At 34.6% G+C, this 15327-nt stretch overlaps 1 protein-coding gene and 1 long non-coding RNA gene across 3 annotated transcripts in view; one reads left to right on the top strand and one right to left on the bottom strand.

Annotated features, from left to right (window-relative positions):
* Positions 1-15327, top strand: part of LOC113513145 (zinc finger protein rotund-like) — a 247001-nt gene that overhangs the window by 17458 nt on the left and 214216 nt on the right. The gene's annotated exons all lie outside the window — the stretch shown is intronic.
* On the bottom strand, positions 5097-9621 carry LOC128201128 (uncharacterized). The gene is made up of 3 exons (XR_008253085.1): positions 9585-9621; positions 6966-7038; positions 5097-5625 (listed from the first exon to the last, which is right to left on the bottom strand). It is a non-coding gene; the product is annotated as an uncharacterized LOC128201128 (long non-coding RNA).

Here is a 15327-nt window from a genome sequence, read left to right as displayed (position 1 = left end):
AACCACGCTTAGGAATCAACTTCCAGCAGCGGTATTTCCGAACCGATATGACTACATAACTTTCAAGAAAAGAGCATATTCATTTTTAAAAAGCCGACAGCACTCATGGACAGCGTTTTCATAAACAATGTAGTTAAGTTATACCCCTCCCTTTTTCGTAGGCGTCGTAAGAGTCGAGGGATAGGCAACGGTGTTTCTTTTGAAACATCACCAATGACTAAGCGGTTGCCAATCCACGTACCAAGCGTATCATCTATTGGCAAAATTGTCCGTACGGGAAAGGCCTATGTTCAGCAGTGGACAGTTAATAGTTGATATATTAATAACTAGCGGCCCATCCCGGCGTCGCATGGGTGGACATTTTTACATTTTAAAAAGTGGCCATTAAGGCTGCACACGCGACGGGAGTTTAAAAATAGAGTAACTTCTCCCGTTTCCCTAACATTATCATTCACTGCTCTGCTCCTATTAATCGTAGCGTGATGAAAAGTATACTATAACCTGCCCAGGAGTATGAAGAATAATTGTACCAAGTTTCGTTAAAATCTGTCGACTAGTTTTTGTTTCTATAACGAATATACAGACAGACAGACAAAAATTTTACTGATTGCATTTTTGGCACCAATACCGATCACTAATCACCCCCTGATCCAGTTATTTTAGAAATATATCTCATGTACAGAATTCACCTCTCTACAGATTTATTAGAAGTATAGATAGATAAAAAGTAAATTATTTAAAAAAAAAATTAGAAATCCCTACGAAAATTACAGTAATAAAAAACCCAAAATCTCGAAAATGTTATTAAAGTTAATATCAAATATTTACCAATTTATCTTTCCATCTTCTCGTGTAAAGCCAATATCTAGTTATGGTATAAAATACTTTTTTTTTACAAATAGGATAAACCGGGGCTTTCCTGGGCTATTGCGGTGAGTTTGTCATTAAATACCGAGCGGGGATTACAGGCATCTTGGTCCCGATCTCTCCCGGACATTGATATATGAGGGGCACGTCCTGGGAACATCTCACTCACTGCTCGTGGAATCTAAAGAATTAAATCTTACTAATAAAACTGTATCTTGCTGATGTTTATTCCGGAAATATACAAAAATTACTGCACCAGATTAGATTCGGTTTTCACGGTTGTATACGTGGAGGTTTAACTTACAATCTAGTGTATGTTTTATTTATTTTACACTTTATTGCACCAAGTAAAAAGAGAAATAACAAATATAGTAAATATTAATGAGAAGTGATACAAAAGGCGGCCTTATCACTAAGCAATCTCTTCCAGACAACCTCTGGGTAGAGGACATTGAGAAAGAGACAAAGGGTAGGTGGCGCACTATTATATAAATATTATCATATACAAACATATATACATACATACATACATACATACACATACTTAACAGCACATATACAACAGAAAAAAAATGACGAAGGAAAACGAAGAGAGAACATAGGAAAATAGTACTAAAGTGAGAGGTAGTAAGATTTAACAGAGGTTTTGAAGCTAGTAAGAAATTGAGCGCACCGAATAGAGGTAGGTAGTGAGTTCCATAGGCGAACTGCCTGAACAGTAAAGGATTTAGAATAAAAGGAAGGAAGGAAGGGAAGAAAAGGAAGGAAGGAAAGGAAGAAAGGAAAGGAAGGAAGGAAAGGAAGGAAGGAAAGGAAGGAAGGAAAGGAAGGAAGGAAAAGAAGGAAGGAAAGGAAGGAAGGAAAGGAAGGAAGGAAAGGAAGGAAGGAAAGGAAGGAAGGAAAGGAAGGAAGGAAAGGAAGGAAGGAAAGGAAGGAAGGAAAGGAAGGAAGGAAAGGAAGGAAGGAAAGGAAGGAAGGAAAGGAAGGAAGGAAAGGAAGGAAGGAAAGGAAGGAAGGAAAGGAAGGAAGGAAAGGAAGGAAGGAAAGGAAGGAAGGAAAGGAAGGAAGGAAAGGAAGGAAGGAAAGGAAGGAAGGAAAGGAAGGAAGGAAAGGAAGGAAGGAAAGGAAGGAAGGAAAGGAAGGAAGGAAAGAAAGGAAGGAAAGGAAGGAAGGAAAGGAAGGAAAGGAAGGAAAGGAAGGAAAGGGAGGAAAGGAAGGAGAAGAAGGAAGGAATGGTTTATGATATGCCATCTAGAAGAGGTATGTTTAATTGGTTGTTTAATTGGAATTATTTTGTTTAATTCCGCTACTATTATTATGTTCTTGGAGTGTTGGCAGTGTGACTGCAACACCCCAAGATTGACCACTTCAATTTTAGCAAAAACACAATTTTGAGTGGAGATATTATTCTTTTGAATTATTTCATCTTAGTATAACGATAAAATTCTAAAAGGACGATGTCTGCAATTGGAAAATATTTAAGAAAAAATAATATTAGAACTCTTAATAAGACGAATGAAAAATAAAACTAAAAAAAAAGCTAGAATAGGGTTTTCACAGTTGTTTTTCAAAAAGTCTAACTTAAAATTTGATATAATATTTTTACTTCATACGCTTTAAAAGTGATCTGTTTCATCGGAATTCCTATTTCTGAAATCCACGCGCGCGAAATAGCAGGCATAAAGCTAGTGTCATAAAAATATTCGGCTAAGCAGTCTCATAGCGGCCGATATGCGATCAGCACTGTATTTAGGAGCGTTCCGGGACAATCGTCCCCGGATAACGACATCTCGGCACTGTGACGTCATTAATCAACGTTTCCAGGGGCGAGGCGTAAGACGTGCCGCACAACCGTGTATCTGACACGTAGAAAGTTTGTTTACTTCAGCGATGTCTTTAGAAGAAAGTTTGATCTGAATTTCTGTGAATTTACTTAGGAAACTTTATTTGTACCACTACAAGAGTATATAAGTATAACTAAGAAATATTTTTTTTATACTACATAGAATGGCAAACAAGCTGGCGGCCCACCTGATGAAAAGTGGTGACCGTCGCCTATAGACATGAGCAGTACCATGGACATAACAGAGTATACTGTTTCGCCCATGATACTCCCCATGCGTTGCCATTCCTGAGGACTCAGGTGTTATTCCTCTGTACCCAGTGAATTCACTGGAGGAATCGAATTAGCAATGAGGAGGTCCTGCTTAGGGTTAAGGAAAAAAGAAAAATTATTAGAACTATTGACGACAGAAGGGGAAAAATATTGGGACACTTGATACGACACGACGATCTTATGAACATTATAATAGAAGGTAAGATAGAAGGAAGGAGGGGGAGAGGGAGACCGAGACATAGTTACATCAGGCAAATCAAGGAAGGAGTTGGTGTCGTGTCGTATCAAGAGGTGAAGAGACTCGCTGAAAATCGTAGTGAGTGGCAAGAGCTCCACCGACAAGAGCACAGCTCTTAAATAGGATAGATAGATAGATAGAGTGTTTACAAGTTTACAAGTATTTTTATGTTAGGTTTAGCTTCGCTTAAAGCACATCGTAAGTCCTAATTATTAGGTTCTTTTTTTCCTCTGCAGGATAGCTGATGCCCCACGGAGGTCTATTACCCTCAACTTAGGAAATCAGGTTTTATAGATAGAAAATATGACCCGCCGACTGATAGGGTACCTATAAATGAATGCTGAATAGCAATACTTAGCTAATTGGCTTCTTTTCATTTAAGAGTTTCCTCTTATCGGTGCAACTAATTTATGCATCTTCCTCCAGCCAGTTCTATCCCAGGCCATATCCTTTATCTCTCTATACGACATGACGCCTAATGTTTCCTTTATCTGTCCCATGTAGTTAATACTCGGTCTTCCTCTTCCTCTTTTGCCCTCTATCTTTCCTTCTATTATGCTCTTATTTAGCTAATTGGCATTGGTCAAAATATATAGAGCTAGAGGTTTCTACCAATCGGAATGACTTTGTTTTACACTGGTACTTCTTGGTGCCTTAACGATTTATAACTTAAATTTTTATTTTAATCACATGAACGAAGTCGCTGGCACGCCTATTGAATGCTCGCAGAAAAAGAAAAAAAATATTAGAATTAAAAAAAAAATTGTTATAGCGTTTTGTCATACAATAGTGAAGAGAAAGATCTGGAATGATCCAAATATATAGAGCTGGAAGTTTCTACCAATCGGAGTGAGTTTGTCTGTTTGGTATTTCTTGGTATTTTAATGATTTACTTTAGAACTTAATTTTTTATTTTAAGCATATGAACTAAGTTGCTGGCATGTCTATTAAATACTCGTAAGAAAAGAAACAAAAATATTAGATTAAAAAAAAATTGTTATAGCGTTTTGTGACACAGTAGTGAAGAGAAAGATCTGGAATGATCCGAGGAATTACTTCACGACGACCCGACACACAATGTCGTCGCAAATTTAGTGGAATCGTCGAATTGTGACGATGTGACTAATTATATTTTGGGGAGACGGATAAAGATGTATGTTGTGCGTGTTTTGTTTTCAACCGGCTTCTGATTCACAATTAGACTGATTTTTCGTTAATTTCTAGTAATCACGCAAACGATTTCAATCATTCTTTTTACAATTAATAGGATTAATTCGTGTGTTAGTTTCATTCTAATTTTGTTTTAATTGATGCAATTTATTTTTGTGTAACAAAAAATTAGGTTTTTCTTTATTCAGAAAATAAAAATGCAATATAAATAAAAATAAAAATTATATTCCACAAAAAAATCCACTTTAATTGTGGCAAAATTAGTTATTACTTAAAATAAATAAATTGTTACATACATACAAATTAAAATTAATGATAACTCATTCATTCATTCATTCATTTTGATTTAAAAACTAAATTTCTGAACCGATTTGGATATAAATTCTATGAGACCGATCTGTAAGTACATATATTAAATAATCAAAAATATCCCAAATTGGTTTACAACTAACAGAATTGTAAAAAAAATACAACAGAATTCAAGAATCTCCTTCTTTTTGAAGTCTTTTTTTTTATTACAACAAATGGGGGAAACGAGCATGCGGCTCACCTGACGGTAAGTGACTACCGCCGCCCATGATCATCCACAACACGGCGGCATTGCAAGTGTGCTGCCGGCCTTTTAAAAAGGAATATACTCTTCTCTTGAAGTTCGGTTGAAAAACCCTCCGAAATCTTTCACTAGAGTTACTAATTTAATCCCACCATTTTAGCGTATTTCAACATTTAATAATTATAACAAAAGACGTGAGATGAATGTGTCAGTGCAACTGAAAGATTCCAGAAGATTCCTTCCTCATATAAATGATGGTTGTGGTGCGACTGAAAGTTGTGGTGTGACAGCGTTTGTCTTTTAAATTAATTATCTGTGAGTCGTTCCGTGTGTTGTTGGCTTTATTGTAATATAAAAAGAAAAATAGATAGATAGATACTCTTTATTGTTTCCTCGAAAAGATTACAATAGTAAACTTATTATAAATATAAATAATTACAAGAAATAATCACAATGAGAAAACAATGGGCGGCCTTATCGCTAAGAGCGATCTCTTCCAGGCAACTTTTGGATGGAGAGGAGTAATTATTGTAGATCACATTTGTATTAAAGCTTGTGTTTTTTTTTTCAATCGACTTCAAAAAGAAGGAGTTTCTCAATTCGGTTGTTTTTTTTTTGTATGTTTGTTACATCATTACTCCGTCAGTTGTAAAGCGATTTGGAAATTTCTTTTTTTTTTATCTGAAAGAATAGACTTATAGGTTAGTCCCGTAGATTTTTTTTTTTATAACACAGGGGTTAAATGAGCATGCGGCTCACCTGATGGTAATTGGTTTAGTAGTTTAGTTTTCAAAGCTAAACACCTGTTTTGCCACAATCAATGTCAGTTATTTTTGTAGAATACAATTAAATTATGTATTCATTTAAAATATATATTTATTAATGGAAGGAAAACAAAGGCCGGCAGTACACCTGCAATGCCGCTGGTGTTGTGGGCGATCATGGGCGGCGGTAGTCACTTACCATCAGGTGAGCCGCATGCTCGTTTGCCCCCTGTGTTGTAAAAAAAAAAAACCTTTTATAGTAACTATGATAAATACAAAATTTTCACAAGTATATATAAAGTTTAACTGACCCATTGCTAGCAATACACCCTATCAGGTCGATTTCTGTAGGCAAAACAACATTTACCGTGTCAACTTCTCGTAGTTTCTATATATAAATCCAACTATTAAAAATCCAAATAGACATTGAAAATTGTCATCGTCATCGTCATATAAGTAGATCGACTGAACATCACGATTTCATTTCAAATTCTCATCGATTCGACGCTAGCAATTTTCTGAAGACGGCTCACCAGGCGTGGCACACATCACTCGCAAGACACGCAAAAAACAAGAAACCATTTTTCACATTCGTCTAACGCCCTCCTCGGCGAAACCCCCATTAGTGGCGCGGGGGGGGGGTGAGGGGGGCGAGTGAGGGGGTGCGTTTGTTTTAGTTAGGTCAATGTACTTTGACACTGATGTTTGATAATTTATTGTATTTTTCCTTTGTGATTTTTCAACGGTTGATAATTGAGGATGGGAAAAGTAAAAACAAAATATATCTATATTTGTACCTACTCCAAACAATAGTACAGATTTTTTTTTATACAACTTAGAATGACAAACAAGCTGACGGCCCACCTGATGGAAAGTGGTAACCGTCGTCTATAGACATGAGCAGTACCATGTACATAACAGAGTATACTGTTTCGCCCATGATACCCCCCCATGCGTTGCCATTCCTGAGGACTCAGATGTTATTGCTCTGTACCCAGTAAATTCACGCCATATTCTACCCTTCAAACCAAAACACAGCCATGTAAACACAACTGCTTTACGGTTGAAACACGAATGGGACAGAGGTACCCAAGCAATCAACTTTTGTACAGTCTTCCTTTAAAAACTATTATGAATTTTAGCGATTTACTTTAATATGTTACAATTATTCCTATAGATAAATAAATAAAAAAAAAATCAACTTCCGCCTAATACCTGACTATATAGCTTACAAAACGAGATTAAAAACTATCGAACCAATCTCTGTCAAAGAGCCGAGTCACGTCGCGCCCTCTACCCGTTTTTTGCATACCGTTTCAGTCGGCCGCCTCTGAAAAAACCCAGCAAAAAAAGGTTACACTCAACGCTCGGTAGATGTCGCCCTTTTAATGAATGGATATTTTTTTAAGGGGGCTTTTTTCATCTTGTTAAGTTACTCTGATGGCGAGATGGTGACGCGAGTTGTATCAATGGGAAATAAGCTCATTGATGATGGGATCTATTCAATAAATACAGTTATATTATATATTATATTAAAAAAGTAAATTATAAATTAGAGAGTTACATTCTCTGATTTACAGTTATGTCTAAGATTGAACTCATTATAAGATATTGTCTTCTTTTTACATGGATCGATACAGGTACCTATGTATTTTACAACTTAAAAACATTTAGCCAACTTACTAGAGGGAGACTTTGTACAAAAGTCATTTGCTTGGGTACCTCTGTCCCATTCGTCTTTCAACCGTAATGCAGTTGTTTGCATAGCTGTGTTTCGGTTTGAAGGGTGGAATATGGCGTGAATTTACAGGGCGCAGAGGAATAACACCTGAGTCCTCAGGAATGGCGATTACGGTTGAAAAACGAATAGGACAGAGGTAGTCAAGCAATCGACTTTTGTACAAAGTCTCCCTCTGGTAATTTTAATTAATTAATTAAATTATCAACACAAATATGTATGTACATGTGCATGTGTATAACTCATTAATTAGTATTATAGAAATAGATTTGTTTGATACATTAATCACCATTAGCAATGCTCCATTAGATTCATAACAATGATTCATATTATGTTAATTTATGATCATTATTCATTAGCTTCAACTTAAAAGGTATTCAAGACAAGCTGTACACGTGACTTTGTCTGCCATGCCTTAACAGCCGTTAAATATCCACTGATGAACGTAGTTCTCTCCATTGGGGTATTTTGCCTGTAGTTGCCACGCTTGGCGAGTTGGCAACCGCAGTTAGGCTTTGGCGGTGTTTTTAGATGGATATTGATGTCCATCCCTTAAGCGTTAAATACCTTTAGTTGCCTCTTACGACACGCACGGAAAAGGAATGGGTGGCTTATTCTGTGCCGGGACCACACTGCCATGCCAAGACCACACGACACATGAAAATACATTGCGATTGTTTTATAACAAAATAGAAAGTAAATATTCTTAGGAACCCTTATCACCGCCAGAGGGCGATTTCATCACACGAATAATAGTATCTTCGTTTCACGCAAAGAGATTTGTATCTAGAAATATGTCATTAATTATTTATTATTTAATTTTTAGCTAACTTTTACCCGGTACTTCGTACGTGTAGATTTCAAAAGTCCAAAAACCAACGAGGTAGACCACCTGTAGATGGCGTGTTAAAATATTATATACATTAAATTTTAAATTAGACTTTAGAAAAAAAAGAGCAATGAAAACTGAATCTGGTTTACCGTAGCAGTTTTTGCGTGATACCAGAACAAACATACAAACAACTGAACCACCAGAGGGAGACTTTGTACAAAAGTCGTTTGTTTGGGTATCTCTGTCCCATTCGTGTTTCAACCGTGAAGCAGTTGTTTGCATGGTTGTTTCGGTTTGAAGGGTGGGATATGGCGTGAATTTACTGGGTACAGAGGAATAACATCTGAGTCCTTGGGAATGGCAACGCATGGGAGGTATCATGGGCGAAACAGTATACTCTGTTATGTCCATGGTACTGTTCATGTCTATAGGCGACGATTACCACTTTCCATCAGGTGGGCCGTCGGCTTGTTTGCCATTCTAAGTTTTATAAAAAAAAACTGTCATACTCATATTACTTTTGGTATTTCCTGATAACTACAGTGTTATTTATTTGTTTATTTATTTACATGAAACATGATAAGTACATAGATATTAACAATATGTATAAGTTCTCATATTTCGTCATAATTAGGCATGCAAATTATAAACCTGTTACAGTACATCAATAAATTAAAGTTAATATACAATTTCTTAAATACTAATTATTAGTAATCTCCCAATGCACCATACCGAGGCAGCGTACCCAATATACTGGCAGCATTACCTCTTTGGATTGCTAAACTTATCTTTTGGGCAAAGTAGCTGCTAATGTTAATATTCAAAATGAAATATATAATAAAATATTAAGTAAAAAAATATATATAAAACTTAAAAAGTATAAATGTTAAGTAATTAAATGGGTAATTAAAACAATTAATAATGTTATAAAAATACAAATATACTAAACATAAAATATTATATAGGTATGTCTCCGTACCCTGTCAATTCAACGCAATATCCCACTCTTCAATCCGACACTGCCATTCAATCGCACACTAAAAATATAAGAAAGAAGGATCCATCAAACGATTTTGTATATAATCTTGCTGTGTTATGGGGTAAAAATGAAGATATTTCCAAAAACAATGTTGGTACAGCACTGTACATTTGAAAAACTCCCATCCTGTTCTAAGAAGTTCCATTACACCATAATTAAAGGAACACAACACTACACTAAGCTAATATACTAAAAAATTTATAATTTTATTAAATTATCTATTGCTTGAATTAGCTTGACTTTAAATTATAAAATTAACTAACATACCTTGATATTACAGAGTGAAATTCTGTTTTGAGGTTACATTATTGACAAGTGACCGATTCTGTAGTCAGTCGATATATTAATTAAGGAACGATTTATAGTTTAGCAAGCAACTGGAAATAGTAAACAATCTAATAATCTAATAGTTTTGTTCATAATTTAACATTGTTTTCCATATATAAAATCACTTTCAATTGTGGCAAAACCATTTTTTTTATACAACTTAGAATGGCAAACAAGCTGACGGCCCACCTGATGGAAAGTAGTAACCGTCACCTATAGATATGAGCAGTACCATGAACATAACAGAGTATACTGTTTCGCTCATGATACCCCCCATGCGTTGCCATTCCTGAGGACTCAGGTGTTATTCCTCTGTACACTGTATATTTACACCATATCCCACCCTTTAAACCGAAATACAGCCATGCAAACACAACTGCTTTACGGTTAAACCTCTTATTTTGATTTCAAAACTAAACAACTGAATCGTTTTGATTAAATTTCTATGTAAACAATCTGTAACTTTATAAGTGACAGAGTAAAGAGCTTTGTTACCTCTTTACTATAAAAAAAATTACGTAATTTCCTTATTTTTAAAATCGGTTGAAAACTAGCAGCCGTCTACAACAGACATAAAGACCCTTCATCTACAACCAAGATACCCCTTATGTGTCGCCATTCCTGAGCAGTAGTATTATATCATTATCTTTTTGTCAAATCGAAAGATAGGTATGTATGTTACGCACACACACACGCACACACACACGCACAGGCACATACACACACACACACCCACGCACGCACGCACGCACACACACACACACACACGCATACATTTTTATCACAATTTCACTGAACCTACAAATTATTGTTTCTCTAAAATTATGGGCTCCATTGTAATTTTTGTATTTGTTACTTCACTGTTTCATATTGTTTCATTAAAAATGTAATACAACCAACATATGGAAGAGGGCACTGACTCCTGAAACACAGGTTTTTTCATACCTACCTCGGGAGTTAGGGACTTCGAACTATATTGTAACAAAGAGTGAAATAAAGATTTATTATTATTATTATATATACAAACAAAGCTACTTGACAGCAGAAACACGAGAGAGAGAGGTACTAATGCAGATTAGAAATGAATAATGTCGATACTGCTCCTCATGTAGGTGCATCTGAAGATTGATGGATAAAAAATGTGCATCACCCAATTCGATATCACCAATACTGGCCGGATATATATAATAAATTTCATCCCAACCATCTGGACGAGTGGCGGTCCTTCACCGTGCGTGCCTGCGTCAAGGCACTTTATCCCACGCATAACCACTCTTTGGAATCAACTTCCAGCAGCAGTATTTCCGAACCGATACGACATATGTTGTCGTATTTTATATACGACAACACATGACATTTCGATTTTATATATTGGATGACTGATATTTAATACATCTATTTATTGAGCAAATATATAGATATTGTAACCACGATATATAGATATTGCAATGTATTAGTCACTCCTAAAGCAGATAGACTTTACACGAAGTTCTGGCTCTGGAAAAGAAAGAGAAATAATATGTTTTACTTTTACTACACGAGTAAGCAAGTTAAAAAAACAGAGGTCGTAATCGTGATAGTTAGAGATTATTTGATTTTGTTTTTGAGTTATAATAAATAAGTTTAAATTATTAATTATGTGAAATAAGGTATACCTTATTATCTAAATATTAAAATTGTTATTCCTATGGTGTTACTAATAACAGTAAATCAATATTTTTTTATTGAGACAGACGCATTAAAATTATGTGGTATGTTTAGTTTACTAAGAATATTAGACAAGCTGCCAAAAATTATGGTATCCACTAAAACGGGTCAAAATTTTTCAAATAAATTAGCGAGTGATTTGATAATGGCACCTCCCCGACAATAGCGCCGTGGTGTAAGCGAGAAAAATCTGAACTATGAACTCTATAATCCCACCTAATTGAAATGACTGTCTACATATATTAGTGCAATCAAATGAATGACATTTTTAATTTGGTCGGTTATTCAGCCTTTAACCCTTTACTGCGCATGCCCCCATACATAAGTAGGTGAAGGGAAAAAAACACAAATTTATACCGGGTAAATTTTAAACCTATACTTTTTTTTCCTTCCAGCATTTTTATGTCGATCCTTTGTGTGTGTGCGTTGTGCCAGTTTTAATTACGTATTGACTTAATTTGCCTGCGACCCCGCGTTCCAGGGAACGCTTTTGACAGCTTCTCGGTGTAAATTTGCGTGTTTTTGCTGTGTTTTGTTGCTCTATCCGTTGTTTTCGATGTTTTGTGCGAGTGCAGGTTATGTTGTGATGTTCGCGGCGGGTTTCAGCTGTTAGTTTTGGTGGGAAAGTGGCGTGTATGCGGTGATTGGGATGAGACTGTGAATTGAAAATGGAATTACTTTTTGAGGAGTGGAAGATATTGTTTTGTATAATGTGATACAGGTATGTTTAAAATAATTGTACGTAATTTTACGTACGTAATATATTTATATACCCTACATTGATAACTGTAACTATATCTTTTATTATGTCAACCACCTGTTGTCATATAATTATACATATACATAATATTGGATTTTGATATGTGATTAAGTATACTAAATAGAACTCGTTATTTTCTCTATAATTTTCTCTATTTTTTTCATAATTATTATTGTTATCAGCTATAATCTTATTTATGTTTATAACATAAATATGAAATTTTGTAACAATAGATGGATGAATAGACAGATGGTGGATGTTTGTTAATAAATAAAAAAAATACTATCTAAACTTATTACATATGACACTATACTGATTCACGCGGGTGAAGCCGCAGGATAGAGCTAGTCAGTAATAGTAATAAATTATACATTTATATAGGATTTTAAGTTAAAAGATCTTCTTAGTGGTAGGTAGTTTTACAATATCCCATTGTTATGTGAAATAATGAGTTATTTTATTCTAAAAAAATTTGGGAAACATTTTGGAGTACTGTTTTGTAAAGCCTAGAAAATACTGAAGCTTTAAATATATATCTGCAATAGATGGCGCCCTTAGCTAAGTGTTCAATTATAATAATAATAATTTATTATTTATGTAATAAAAATTACAATTTTAAAAATTTTGGTTTCATACCTTTTAGGTATTATTTAACCAACAATAAAAAGGTCTTTTTATTTGTAAGTCTTTAGGTTCAAATTGTTAGAACCTTTTATCCGGGTCTTGCTACTTTGTAGCATCCAGCCTAACGAAACTTAGACTAGAACGAAAGATGGAGCTAATAGCTAGACTGGTTAATAATAGATAGATGTAGTATTTGTTCTTGCTCTATCTAATTTATTTTTTAATTTATTTAAAAAATCTCTTGACAGTATATTCGTTCACGCTAATTTTCGAAACGGCGCAACCGGTTTACAATTGACGGAGTCATAAGGTAATAAACAGAAAAAAAATTAGAATTTTGTTCTTTTTGACGCCGGTTGAAAATCCCGTGTCACAATATTTGTTCATGCTAATCTCCAGAGCGGCGTAATCGCTTTTAATAAAGTTTTGTAATTATATATTCTATACTCAAACTTAACAAATATAATGGCCGGCAGCACACCTGCAATGCCGCTGGTGTTGTGGGTGATCATGGGCGGCAGTAGTCACTTACCATCAGGTGAGCCGCATGCTCGTTTGTCCCCTGTGTTGTAAAAAAAAAGAATAATTATTATCCCGATTAGAATAAAATGCACCCGATAGGTGGCAGTAAAGTGCAAAACAACATTTTCCTGGCCAGTTAAAAAATACTGTTCTTTAGTAAAATCATCGCTTGTACAGTTGGACTAATTCGGTATATTTTTCTTTTTTTTTTTTTTGTTATATTCATAATAGTCTTATTAAAGTTTTTAAGGAAAGAAAATGAAATTTTATTTAAATAGGACAGCGTCTGTCAGGTTAACTATTCTGTTTACAGTATTATAGGTGAAAAAAAAATAAGAAGCAACAATGTTTATTTGTCTATCATCGTCATCATCATCATCACCACTGCAATCCACTGATGAACATAGGGCCTCTCCCATATTAGCCTTTAACCCTTAAAAGCCTGATTTTTTAAATCAAATTAAAAAATATATAAGTGTACCATTTACTGTGTTTACTAATGGGGAAAAATAGTAAAAAAAAAATCAAAACGTTATTTTTATATATTTATTAAAAAAAAAAAAACATTTGGTAACATGTAAACAGCCAAATATTAAAAAAAAATCGATTGTAAGCGCCCAATGCGATTTATAACCCCGGTATCAAATTTGATAGTTCAGGTATTCCTTTATAAAAGGCCGGCAGCACACCTGCAATGCCGCTGGTGTTGTGGGTGATCATGGGCGGCGGTAGTCACTTACCATCAGGTGAGCCGCATGCTCGTTTGTCCCTAGTGTTGTAAAAAAAAATTTCAGGGTTAATCTGACTATTATTACCATCAGTACAATCCACTGCTGGACATAGGCCTCCCACATATAAGACTATGTGTTTAATTTAGATATTACCAAAAACAGACCTCGCTAACCAAAAATATGGACTAAAATAATTACTAGAACTATATGTACAATATGTACGTTTTATTGTTTTTTTTTTATTATTGTTATTTTAAATGAGGAGTTTCGCGACTGACTCTTGGCCACAGCAGAATATCAGTGTTTTGCTCTTTTAAGGGCAAAGCAATAAACTGAGTTGTGACCATTTTATGTTACTATGGCACACGCATGAAGGAAGGGAAAGAAGGGAGATTGTTAGTTTATACATATATTTTTTTTTGTTTTGTGCTTTTTTTATTTTCATTCTTTTATCTCTTTTATTGTGTATTATGTGTATGTTTTTTTTTTATTGTAATTTGTGTGCTGTAAGTAATGTTAATAAATTATCTATCTATCTATCTATCTATCTATGTAGTGACTGTAAAATTGGTGCAGAGAATTGTTTAGGCAATAGAAAAAAAATTTGCTTTACAGGGGTCATTGTATCTACAAATTATATACAGAAACAGCTCTCCTTATCATTAGAATAAATTGAAAGAAAGAAATGCTTAGTATTAGCCTGTAGATTAAGACTTGTGCCATCTATTTACCTATTATCTATGTCATATACAACATTATGGATAAAATTTCGTAAGTATACATTAATTACAACATTATTCGTTATTGTACACAAAAAGTTATTGAAATAGAAAAAAAAACAAACATAATAGTGTACAAAAGGAAGGAGGTAGTGAGCGGATAGTGGTAGTGCATAACAGAAATTAAAATAAATATTTATTTTAATTATATGAAAGAACAAGTTTACTTTAAATTGATCGTGTCTAGATACGTTTTTAATGTCCATTGCAGAAAAAACGTAGCTGTCAAGTTGATTTTTTTAACAAATTTTCTTTTAATTTTCACCTTAATTTATTTTACCAATAAAAAAAAATCATAACAAAAAAGGGTTAACCGAATAGTAAAATCCTAGTGATTTGATGAGTTCAGTAGAAATTAACCACAATGATTTCTAAGGGGACCGTGTGGAGGTCGACACGATATTTTTTTTATATTAGTACACAACCGTTCCGCACTAACAACATCATGTTAGCCATTAACTATGCACTGTTGAACATAAGCCTCTCCCTTAGGGAGAGGACCCAACCAGTAGTTGCCATGGGGATTGGAAACCGCAATCAGGCTTTGGATATGTTTTAAC

The sequence above is a fragment of the Galleria mellonella genome, unplaced genomic scaffold (assembly GCF_026898425.1).
Source record: "Galleria mellonella isolate WM207_F2 unplaced genomic scaffold, CSIRO_AGI_GalMel_v1 utg352, whole genome shotgun sequence".
Lineage (NCBI taxonomy): Eukaryota > Metazoa > Arthropoda > Insecta > Lepidoptera > Pyralidae > Galleria > Galleria mellonella.
Note: the sequence above shows the minus strand (reverse complement) of the source record. Positions and strands in the feature narration are given on the sequence as shown.